The sequence below is a fragment of the Sorghum bicolor genome, chromosome 2, assembly GCF_000003195.3.
Source record: "Sorghum bicolor cultivar BTx623 chromosome 2, Sorghum_bicolor_NCBIv3, whole genome shotgun sequence".
Taxonomy (NCBI): Eukaryota; Viridiplantae; Streptophyta; class Magnoliopsida; order Poales; family Poaceae; genus Sorghum; species Sorghum bicolor.
Window position 1 is genome coordinate 36,372,823 of NC_012871.2, and position 12,764 is coordinate 36,385,586.

Genomic DNA, 12,764 nt, shown 5'->3' on the forward strand with positions numbered 1-12,764 from the left:
AGTTATTTTGGATATTTTGTATAAATTCCATTTCTCAATTTCCATAGCTCCAAAAATTGCACAAAAATGTTCTTAATTCTTCTTACACATAAACCAACCTAGTTTGAATATTTCACAATTTTTGAAACAAGCATCACATTTTTAACATATTTAAAACTTATGAAATGATGCACATAAAATCATATTCTTAGAAGAATGACATGCTCATGATGCTTATGATTGATGAGAGTGCTTATGCATGACTTTGATGAGACTAAGTGCATGCTTAACACCTAGGGTGTTACAGTTTACGCCTAATGCACCATAGGCTAAGAAACCATTTTAGACGCACCCGATGATACTCGTAGTTGAACAGGCTCAAGTGGAGGCTCAATTTGGTCTGTTCGGATATAGTGCTAATCTTGATGCAAGATAGTTGCACAGTTTGCATGCAACGTACCATATGTTAAGAAATCAAATTGGACGCACCCAATGGAACCCAATGCAAGATGACGTGTGTCATATGGAATCTCGCTTCGGTCCGTTTGGAGACAGTGTTAGTTTCAGTGCAAGATAGGTGTATAGTTTGTGCGTAATGCACCATAGTCTAAGAAACCATTTTTGACACACTTGTTTGTACTCCGAGATGAAGAGGCTCAAGTGGAAGCTCGGTTCGGTCTGTTTGGAGATAGTGCTAATCTTGATGCAAGATAGGTGCACGGTTTGCATGTAACATTGCGTATCCTTGGCAATCAATTTGGATGCACCCGATGGAACTCCTTGATGACGTGTGTCATATGGAATCTCACTTTGGTCTGTTTAGAAATAGTGTTAGTTTCGGTGCAAGATATGTGCATGGTTTGCGCCTAATGCACCAAGTCTAAGAAACCATTTTGGAAGCACCTGTTGGTACTTCGGTGAATTGGCTCAAGTGGAAGCTCGATTTGATATGTTTGGAGATAGTGCTAATCTTGATGCAAGATAGGTGCATGATTTGCAAGGAACATACCATATGCTTAGAAATCAATTTGGACGCACCCAATGGAACTCCTAAATGACGTATGCCATATGGAATCTTGCTTCGGTCCGTTTGTAGACATTGTAAGTTTTAGTGCAAGATAGGTGTACAGTTTGCGCCTGATGCACCATAGTCTAAGAAACCATTTTGGATGCACTATTTGGTACTCTTGGGTGAAGAGGCTCAAGTGGAAGCTTGGTTCGGTCAGTTCGGAGATAGTGCTAATCCTTATGCAGGGTAGGTGCATGGTTTGCATGGAACATACCATATGCTTGGAAATCAATTTGGATGCACTCGATGGAACTCCTTGACGACGTGTGTCATATGAAATCTTGATTCGGTCCATGTGGAGACATTGTTAGTTTTGGTGCAAGATAGGTGCACAGTTTGCACATAATGCACCATAGTCTAAGAAACCATTTTGGACGCACTTGTTGGTACTCCTAGGTGAAGGGTCTCAAGTGGATGCTCGGTTCGGTCTGTTTGGAGATAGTGCTAATCTTGATGCAAGATAGGTGCACGGTTTGCATGGAACATACCATATGCTTGGAAATCAATTTGGATGCACCCGATGGAACTCCTTGATGACGTTTGTCATATGGAATCTCACTTTGGTGTGCTTAGAGATAGTATTAGTTTCAGTGCAAGATATCTGCATGGTTTGCGCCTAATGCACCAAAGTCTAAGAAACCATTTTGAAAGTACCTGTTGGTACTCCTTGGTGAAGAGGCTCAAGTGGAGGCTCGGTTCAGTCGTTTAGAGATAGTGCTAGTCTTGATGCAAGATAGGTGCATGATTTGCATGGAACATACCATATGCTTGGAAATCAATTTGGATGCACCCGATGGAACTCCTTGATGACGTGTGTCATTTGGAATCTCGCTTCGGTCCGAGACATTGTTAGTTTCGATGCAAGATAGGTACACAGTTTGCACCTAATGCACCATAGTCTAAGAGACCATTTTGGACGCATTTGTTGGTAGTCCTAGGTGAAGGGGCCCAAGTGGATGCTAGGTTTGGTCTGTTTGGAGATAGTGCTAATCTTGATGCAAAATAGATGCATGGTTTGCATGGAACATACGATATGCTTAGAAATCAATTAGGACGCACCTGATATAACTCCTTGATGATTTGTGTCATATGGAATCTTGCTTTGGTTCGTTTAGAGACAGTGTTAGTTTTGGTAGAAGATATGTGCACGATTTACGCCTAATGCACCATAGGCTAAGAAACCATTTTAGACGCACCCGATGGTACTCGTAGTTGAAGAGGCTCAAGTGGAGGCTCGATTTGGTCTGTTCGGATATAGTGCTAATCTTGATGCAAGGTAGTTGCACAGTTTGCATGCAACGTACCATATGTTAAGAAATCAAATTGGACGCACCCAATGGAACCCAATGCAAGATGACGTGTGTCATATGGAATCTCGCTTCGGTCCGTTTGGAGACAATGTTAGTTTCAGTGCAAGATAGGTGCATAGTTTGTGCGTAATGCACCATAGTCTAAGAAACCATTTTTGACACACTTGTTTGTACTCCTAGATGAAGAGGCTCAAGTGGAAGCTCGGTTCGGTCTGTTTGGAGATAGTGCTAATCTTGATGCAAGATAGGTGCACGGTTTGCATGGAACATACCATATCCTTGGAAATCAATTTGGATGCACCCGATGGAACTCCTTGATGACGTGTGTCATATGGAATCTCACTTTGGTCTGTTTAGAAATTGTGTTAGTTTCGGTGCAAGATATGTGCATGGTTTGCGCCTAATGCACCATAGTCTAAGAAACCATTTTGGAAGCACCTGTTGGTACTTCGGTGAAGAGGCTCAAGTGGAAGCTCGATTTGATATGTTTGGAGATAGTGCTAATCTTGATGCAAGATAGGTGCATGATTTGCAAGTAACATACCATATGCTTAGAAATCAATTTGGACGCACCCAATGGAACTCCTAAATGACGTGTACCATATGGAATCTTGCTTCGGTCCGTTTGTAGACATTGTAAGTTTTAGTGCAAGATAGGTGCACAGTTCGCGCCTAATGCACCATAGTCTAAGAAACCATTTTGGATGCACTATTTGGTACTCTTGGGTGAAGAGGCTTAAGTGGAAGCTTGGTTCGGTCAGTTTGGAGATAGTGCTAATCCTTATGCAAGGTAGGTGCATGGTTTGCATGGAACATACCATATGCTTGGAAATCAATTTGGATGCACCCGATGGAACTCCTTGACGACGTGTGTCATATGGAATCTCGCTTCGGTCCATGTGGAGACATTGTTAGTTTCGGTGCAAGATAGGTGCACAGTTTGCACATAATGCACCATAGTCTAAGAAACCATTTTGGACGCACTTGTTGGTACTCCTAGGTGAAGGGTCTCAAGTGGATGCTCGGTTCGGTCTGTTTGGAGATAGTGCTAATCTTGATGCAAGATAGGTGCACGGTTTGCTTGGAACATACCATATGCTTGGAAATCAATTTGGATGCACCCGATGAAACTCCTTGATGACGTTTGTCATATGGAATCTCACTTTGGTGTGCTTAGAGATAGTATTAGTTTCAGTGCAAGATATCTGCATGGTTTGCGCCTAATGCACCAAAGTCTACGAAACCATTTTGAAAGCACCTGTTGGTACTCCTTGGTGAAGAGGCTCAAGTGGAGGCTCGGTTCGGTCTGTTTAGAGATAGTGCTAGTCTTGATGCAAGATAGGTGCATGATTTGCATGGAACATACCATATGCTTGGAAATCAATTTGGATGCACCCGATGGAACTCCTTGATGACGTGTGTCATTTGGAATCTCGCTTCGGTCCATTTGGAGACATTGTTAGTTTCGATGCAAGATAGGTACACAGTTTGCACCTAATGCACCATAGTCTAAGAAACCATTTTGGACGCATTTGTTGGTACTCCTAGGTGAAGGGGCTCAAGTGGATGCTAGGTTTGGTCTGTTTGGAGATAGTGCTAATCTTGATGCAAGATAGATGCATGGTTTGCATGGAACATACGATATGCTTAGAAACCGATTAGGACGCACCTGATATAACTCCTTGATGATTTGTGTCATATGGAATCTTGCTTTCGTTCGTTTAGAGACAGTGTTAGTTTTGGTAGAAGATATGTGCACGATTTACGCATAATGCACCATAGGCTAAGAAACCATTTTAGACGCACCCCATGGTACTCGTAGTTGAAGAGGCTCAAGTGGAGGCTCGATTTGGTCTGTTCGGATATAGTACTAATCTTGATGCAAGATAGTTGCACAGTTTGCATGCAACGTACCATATGTTAAGAAATCAAATTTGACGCACCCAATGGAACCCAATGCAAGATGACGTGTGTCATATGGAATCTCGCTTCGGTCCGTTTGGAGACAGTGTTAGTTTCAGTGCAAGATAGGTGTATAGTTTGTGCGTAATGCACCATAGTCTAAGAAACCATTTTTGACACACTTGTTTGTACTCCTAGATGAAGAGGCTCAAGTGGAAGCTCGGTTCGGTCTGTTTGGAGATAGTGCTAATCTTGATGCAAGATAGGTGCACGGTTTGCATGGAACATACCATATCCTTGGAAATCAATTTGGATGCACCCGATGGAACTCCTTGATGACGTGTGTCATATGGAATCTCACTTTGGTCTGTTTAGAAATTGTGTTAGTTTTGGTGCAAGATATGTGCATGGTTTGCGCCTAATGCACCATAGTCTAAGAAACCATTTTGGAAGCACCTGTTGGTACTTCGGTGAAGAGGCTCAAGTGGAAGCTCGATTTGATATGTTTGGAGATAGTGCTAATCTTGTTGCAAGATAGGTGCATGATTTGCAAGGAACATACCATATGCTTAGAAATCAATTTGGACGCACCCAATGGAACTCCTAAATGACGTGTACCATATGGAATCTTGCTTCGGTCCGTTTGTAGACATTGTAAGTTTTAGTGCAAGATAGATGCACAGTTCGCGCCTAATGCACCATAGTCTAAGAAACCATTTTGGATGCACTATTTGGTACTCTTGGGTGAAGAGGCTTAAGTGGAAGCTTGGTTCGGTCAGTTTGGAGATAGTGCTAATCCTTATGCAAGGTAGGTGCATGGTTTGCATGGAACATACCATATGCTTGGAAATCAATTTGGATGCACCCGATGGAACTCCTTGACGACGTGTGTCATATGGAATCTCGCTTCGGTCCATGTGGAGACATTGTTAGTTTCGGTGCAAGATAGGTGCACAGTTTGCACATAATGCACCATAGTCTAAGAAACCATTTTGGACGCACTTGTTGGTACTCCTAGGTGAAGGGTCTCAAGTGGATGCTCGGTTCGGTCTGTTTGGAGATAGTGCTAATCTTGATGCAAGATAGGTGCACGGTTTGCATGGAACATACCATATGCTTGGAAATCAATTTGGATGCACCCGATGAAACTCCTTGATGACGTTTGTCATATGGAATCTCACTTTGGTGTGCTTAGAGATAGTATTAGTTTCAGTGCAAGATATCTGCATGGTTTGCGCCTAATGCACCAAAGTCTAAGAAACCATTTTGAAAGCACCTGTTGGTACTCCTTGGTGAAGAGGCTCAAGTGGAGGCTCGGTTCGGTCTGTTTAGAGATAGTGCTAGTCTTGATGCAAGATAGGTGCATGATTTGCATGGAACATACCATATGCTTGGAAATCAATTTGGATGCACCCGATGGAACTCCTTGATGACGTGTGTCATTTGGAATCTCGCTTCGGTCCATTTGGAGACATTGTTAGTTTCGATGCAAGATAGGTACACAGTTTGCACCTAATGCACCATAGTCTAAGAAACCATTTTGGACGAATTTGTTGGTACTCCTAGGTGAAGGGGCTCAAGTGGATGCTAGGTTTGGTCTGTTTGGAGATAGTGCTAATCTTGATGCAAGATAGATGCATGGTTTGCATGGAACATACGATATGCTTAGAAATCAATTAGGACGCACCTGATATAACTCCTTGATGATTTGTGTCATATGGAATCTTGCTTTCGTTCGTTTAGAGACAGTGTTAGATTTGGTAGAAGATATGTGCACGATTTACGCATAATGCACCATAGGCTAAGAAACCATTTTAGACGCACCCCATGGTACTCGTAGTTGAAGAGGCTCAAGTGGAGGCTCGATTTAGTCTGTTCGGATATAGTACTAATCTTGATGCAAGATAGTTGCACAGTTTGCATGCAACGTACCATATGTTAAGAAATCAAATTGGACGCACCCAATGGAACCCAATGCAAGATGACGTGTGTCATATGGAATCTCGCTTCGGTCCGTTTGGAGACAATGTTAGTTTCAGTGTAACATAGGTGCATAGTTTGTGCGTAATGCACCATAGTCTAAGAAACCATTTTTGACACACTTGTTTGTACTCCTAGATGAAGAGGCTCAAGTGGAAGCTCGGTTCGGTCTGTTTGGAGATAGTGCTAATCTTGATGCAAGATAGGTGCACGGTTTGCATGGAACATACCATATCCTTGGAAATCAATTTGGATGCACCCAATGGAACTCCTTGATGACGTGTGTCATATGGAATCTCACTTTGGTCTGTTTAGAAATATTGTTAGTTTCAGTGCAAGATATGTGCATCGTTTGCGCCTAATGCACCATAGTCTAAGAAACCATTTTGGAAGCACCTGTTGGTACTTCGGTGAAGAGGCTCAAGTGGAAGCTCGATTTGATATGTTTGGAGATAGTGCTAATCTTGATGCAAGATAGGTGCATGATTTGCAAGTAACATACCATATGCTTAGAAATCAATTTGGACGCACCCAATGGAACTCCTAAATGACGTCTGCCATATGGAATCTTGCTTCGGTCCGTTTGTAGACATTGTAAGTTTTAGTGCAAGATAGGTGCACAGTTCGCGCCTAATGAACCATAGTCTAAGAAACCATTTTGGATGCACTATTTGGTACACTTGGGTGAAGAGGCTCAAGTGGAAGCTTGGTTCGGTCAGTTTGGAGATAGTGCTAATCCTTATGCAAGGTAGGTGCATGGTTTGCATGGAACATACCATATGCTTGGAAATCAATTTGGATGCACCCGATGGAACTCCTTGACGACGTGTGTCATATGGAATCTCGCTTCGGTCCATGTGGAGACATTGTTAGTTTCGGTGCAAGATAGGTGCACAGTTTGCACATAATGCACCATAGTCTAAGAAACCATTTTGGACGCACTTGTTGGTACTCCTAGGTGAAGGGTCTCAAGTGGATGCTCGGTTCGGTCTGTTTGGAGATAGTGCTAATCTTGATGCAAGATAGGTGCACGGTTTGCATGGAACATACCATATGCTTGGAAATCAATTTGGATGCACCCGATGAAACTCCTTGATGACGTTTGTCATATGGAATCTCACTTTGGTGTGCTTAGAGATAGTATTAGTTTCAGTGCAAGATATCTGCATGGTTTGCGCCTAATGCACCAAAGTCTACGAAACCATTTTGAAAGCACCTGTTGGTACTCCTTGGTGAAGAGGCTCAAGTGGAGGCTCGGTTCGGTCTGTTTAGAGATAGTGCTAGTCTTGATGCAAGATAGGTGCATGATTTGCATGGAACATACCATATGCTTGGAAATCAATTTGGATGCACCCGATGGAACTCCTTGATGACGTGTGTCATTTGGAATCTCGCTTCGGTCCATTTGGAGACATTGTTAGTTTCGATGCAAGATAGGTACACAGTTTGCACCTAATGCACCATAGTCTAAGAAACCATTTTGGACGCATTTGTTGGTACTCCTAGGTGAAGGGGCTCAAGTGGATGCTAGGTTTGGTCTGTTTGGAGATAGTGCTAATCTTGATGCAAGATAGATGCATGGTTTGCATGGAACATACGATATGCTTAGAAATCAATTAGGACGCACCTGATATAACTCCTTGATGATTTGTGTCATATGGAATCTTGCTTTCGTTCGTTTAGAGACATTGTTAGTTTTGGTAGAAGATATGTGCACGATTTACGCATAATGCACCATAGGCTAAGAAACCATTTTAGACGCACCCCATGGTACTCGTAGTTGAAGAGGCTCAAGTGGAGGCTCGATTTGGTCTGTTCGGATATTGTACTAATCTTGATGCAAGATAGTTGCACAGTTTGCATGCAACGTACCATATGTTAAGAAATCAAATTGGACGCACCCAATGGAACCCAATGCAAGATGACGTGTGTCATATGGAATCTCGCTTCGGTCCGTTTGGAGACAATGTTAGTTTCAGTGTAACATAGGTGCATAGTTTGTGCATAATGCACCATAGTCTAAGAAACCATTTTTGACACACTTGTTTGTACTCCTAGATGAAGAGGCTCAAGTGGAAGCTCGGTTCGGTCTGTTTGGAGATAGTGCTAATCTTGATGCAAGATAGGTGCACGGTTTGCATGGAACATACCATATCCTTGGAAATCAATTTGGATGCACCCAATGGAACTCCTTGATGACGTGTGTCATATGGAATCTCACTTTGGTCTGTTTAGAAATATTGTTAGTTTCGGTGCAAGATATGTGCATCGTTTGCGCCTAATGCACCATAGTCTAAGAAACCATTTTGGAAGCACCTGTTGGTACTTCGGTGAAGAGGCTCAAGTGGAAGCTCGATTTGATATGTTTGGAGATAGTGCTAATCTTGATGCAAGATAGGTGCATGATTTGCAAGTAACATACCATATGCTTAGAAATCAATTTGGACGCACCCAATGGAACTCCTAAATGACGTCTGCCATATGGAATCTTGCTTCGGTCCGTTTGTAGACATTGTAAGTTTTAGTGGAAGATAGGTGCACAGTTCGCGCCTAATGCACCATAGTCTAAGAAACCATTTTGGATGCACTATTTGGTACACTTGGGTGAAGAGGCTCAAGTGGAAGCTTGGTTCGGTCAGTTTGTAGATAGTGCTAATCCTTATGCAAGGTAGGTGCATGGTTTGCATGGAACATACCATATGCTTGGAAATCAATTTGGATGCACCCGATGGAACTCCTTGACGACGTGTGTCATATGGAATCTCGCTTCGGTCCATGTGGAGACATTGTTAGTTTCGGTGCAAGATAAGTGCGCAGTTTGCACATAATGCACCATAGCAAAGAAACCATTTTGGACGCACTTGTTGGTACTCCTAGGTGAACGGTCTCAAGTGGATGCTCGGTTCGGTCTGTTTGGAGATAGTGCTAATCTTGATGCAAGATAGGTGCACGGTTTGCATGGAACATACCATATGCTTGGAAATCAATTTGGATGCACCCGATGGAACTCCTTGATGACGTTTGTCATATGGAATCTCACTTTGGTGTGCTTAGAGATAGTATTAGTTTCAGTGCAAGATATCTGCATGGTTTGCGCCTAATGCACCAAAGTCTAAGAAACCATTTTGAAAGCACCTGTTGGTACTCCTTGGTGAAGAGGCTCAAGTGTAGGCTCGGTTCGGTCTGTTTAGAGATAGTGCTAGTCTTGATGCAAGATAGATGCATGATTTGCATGGAACATACCATATGCTTGGAAATCAATTTGGATGCACCCGATGGAACTCCTTGATGACGTGTGTCATTTGGAATCTCGCTTCGGTCCATTTGGAGACATTGTTAGTTTCGATGCAAGATAAGTACACAGTTTGCACCTAATGCACCATAGTCTAAGAAACCATTTTGGACGCATTTGTTGGTACTCCTAGGTGAAGGGGCTCAAGTGGATGCTAGGTTTGGTCTGTTTGGAGATAGTGCTAATCTTGATGCAAGATAGATGCATGGTTTGCATGGAACGTACGATATGCTTAGAAATCAATTAGGACGCACCTGATATAACTCCTTGATGATTTGTGTCATATGGAATCTTGCTTTGGTTCGTTTAGAGACAGTGTTAGTTTTGGTAGAAGATATGTGCACGATTTACGCCTAATGCACCATAGGCTAAGAAACCATTTTAGACGCACCCGATGGTACTCGTAGTTGAAGAGGCTCAAGTGGAGGCTCGATTTGGTCTGTTCGGATATAGTGCTAATCTTGATGCAAGATAGTTGCACAGTTTGCATGCAACGTACCATATGTTAAGAAATCAAATTGGACGCACCCAATGGAACCCTATGCAAGATGACTGTGTCATATGGAATCTCGCTTCGGTCCGTTTGGAGACAATGTTAGTTTCAGTGCAAGATAGGTGCATAGTTTGTGTGTAATGCACCATAGTCTAAGAAACCATTTTTGACACACTTGTTTGTACTCCTAGACGAAGAGGCTCAAGTGGAAGCTCGGTTCGGTCTGTTTGGAGATAGTGCTAATCTTGATGCAAGATAGGTGCATGGTTTGCATGGAACATACCATATCCTTGGAAATCAATTTGGATGCACCCGATGGAACTCCTTGATGACGTGTGTCATATGGAATCTCATTTTGGTCTGTTTAGAAATAGTGTTAGTTTCGGTGCAAGATATGTGCATGGTTTGCGCCTAATGCACCATAGTCTAAGAAACCATTTTGGAACCACCTGTTGGTACTTCGGTGAAGAGGCTCAAGTGTAAGCTCGATTTGATATGTTTGGAGATAGTACTAATCTTGATGCAAGATAGGTGCATGATTTGCAAGGAACATACCATATGCTTAGAAAATCAATTTGGACGCACCCAATGGAACTCCTAAATGACGTGTGCCACATGGAATCTTGCTTCGGTCCGTTTGTAGACATTGTAAGTTTTAGTGCAAGATAGGTGCACAGTTCACGCCTAATGCACCATAGTCTAAGAAACCATTTTGGATGCACTATTTGGTACTCTTGGGTGAAGAGGCTCAAGTGGAAGCTTGGTTCGGTCAGTTTGGAGATAGTGCTAATCCTTATGCAAGGTAGGTGCATGGTTTGCATGGAACATACCATATGCTTGGAAATCAATTTGGATGCACCCGATGGAACTCCTTGACGACGTGTGTCATATGGAATCTCGCTTCGGTCCATGTGGAGACATTGTTAGTTTCGGTGCAAGATAAGTGCGCAGTTTGCACATAATGCACCATAGCAAAGAAACCATTTTGGACGCACTTGTTGGTACTCCTAGGTGAAGGGTCTCAAGAGGATGCTCGGTTCGGTCTGTTTGGAGATAGTGCTAATCTTGATGCAAGATAGGTGCACGGTTTGCATGGAACATACCATAAGCTTGCAAATCAATTTGGATGCACCCGATGGAACTCCTTGATGACGTTTGTCATATGGAATCTCACTTTGGTGTGCTTAGAGATAGTATTAGTTTCAGCGCAAGATATCTGCATGGTTTGCGCCTAATGCACCAAAGTCTAAGAAACCATTTTGAAAGCACCTGTTGGTACTCCTTGGTGAAGAGGCTCAAGTGGAGGCTCGGTTCGGTCTGTTTAGAGATAGTGCTAGTCTTGATGCAAGATAGGTGCATGATTTGCATGGAACATACCATATGCTTGGAAATCAATTTGGATGCACCCGATGGAACTCCTTGATGACGTGTGTCATTTGGAATCTCGCTTCGGTCCATTTGGAGACATTGTTAGTTTCGATGCAAGATAGGTACACAGTTTGCACCTAATGCACCATAGTCTAAGAAACCATTTTGGACGCATTTGTTGGTACTCCTAGGTGAAGGGGCTCAAGTGGATGCTAGGTTTGGTCTGTTTGGAGATAGTGCTAATCTTGATGCAAGATAGATGCATGGTTTGCATGGAACATACGATATGCTTAGAAATCAATTAGGACGCACCTGATATAACTCCTTGATGATTTGTGTCATATGGAATCTTGCTTTCGTTCGTTTAGAGACAGTGTTAGTTTTGGTAGAAGATATGTGCACGATTTACGCATAATGCACCATAGGCTAAGAAACCATTTTAGACGCACCCCATGGTACTCGTAGTTGAAGAGGCTCAAGTGGAGGCTCGATTTGGTCTGTTCGGATATTGTACTAATCTTGATGCAAGATAGTTGCACAGTTTGCATGCAACGTACCATATGTTAAGAAATCAAATTGGACGCACCCAATGGAACCCAATGCAAGATGACGTGTGTCATATGGAATCTTGCTTCGGTCCGTTTGGAGACAATGTTAGTTTCAGTGCAAGATAGGTGCATAGTTTGTGCGTAATGCACCATAGTCTAAGAAACCATTTTTGACACACTTGTTTGTACTCCAAGATGAAGAGGCTCAAGTGGAAGCTCGGTTCGGTCTGTTTGGAGATAGTGCTAATCTTGATGCAAGATAGGTGCACGGTTTGCATGGAACATACCATATCCTTGGAAATCAATTTGGATGCACCCGATGGAACTCCTTGATGACGTGTGTCATATGGAATCTCACTTTGGTCTATTTGGAAAGAGTGTTAGTTTCGGTGCAAGATATGTGCATGGTTTGCGCCTAATGCACCATAGTCTAAGAAACCATTTTGGAAGCACCTGTTGGTACTTCGGTGAAGAGGCTCAAGTGGAAGCTCGATTTGATATGTTTGGAGATAGTGCTAATCTTGATGCAAGATAGGTGCATGATTTGCAAGGAACATACCATATGCTTAGAAATCAATTTGGACGCACCCAATGTGGTGAGGTCGTTGTCCCGATCTTCACGACGTAGGATGGATAACTAGCTGAAGATCAGCCGATAACTTGCTGCAAGCAGCGAGGATAACTAGTGCAACCTGACGACACGCACAAGGAGCCAACCACCGTCTCTATACGGCAGCCTGAACCAAGGATTCGCCCAACCACACTCTCAAAGAACCAACCTACGCAACCTGAACTCGAGGATCAGGAGCACGGATTGGGTGCC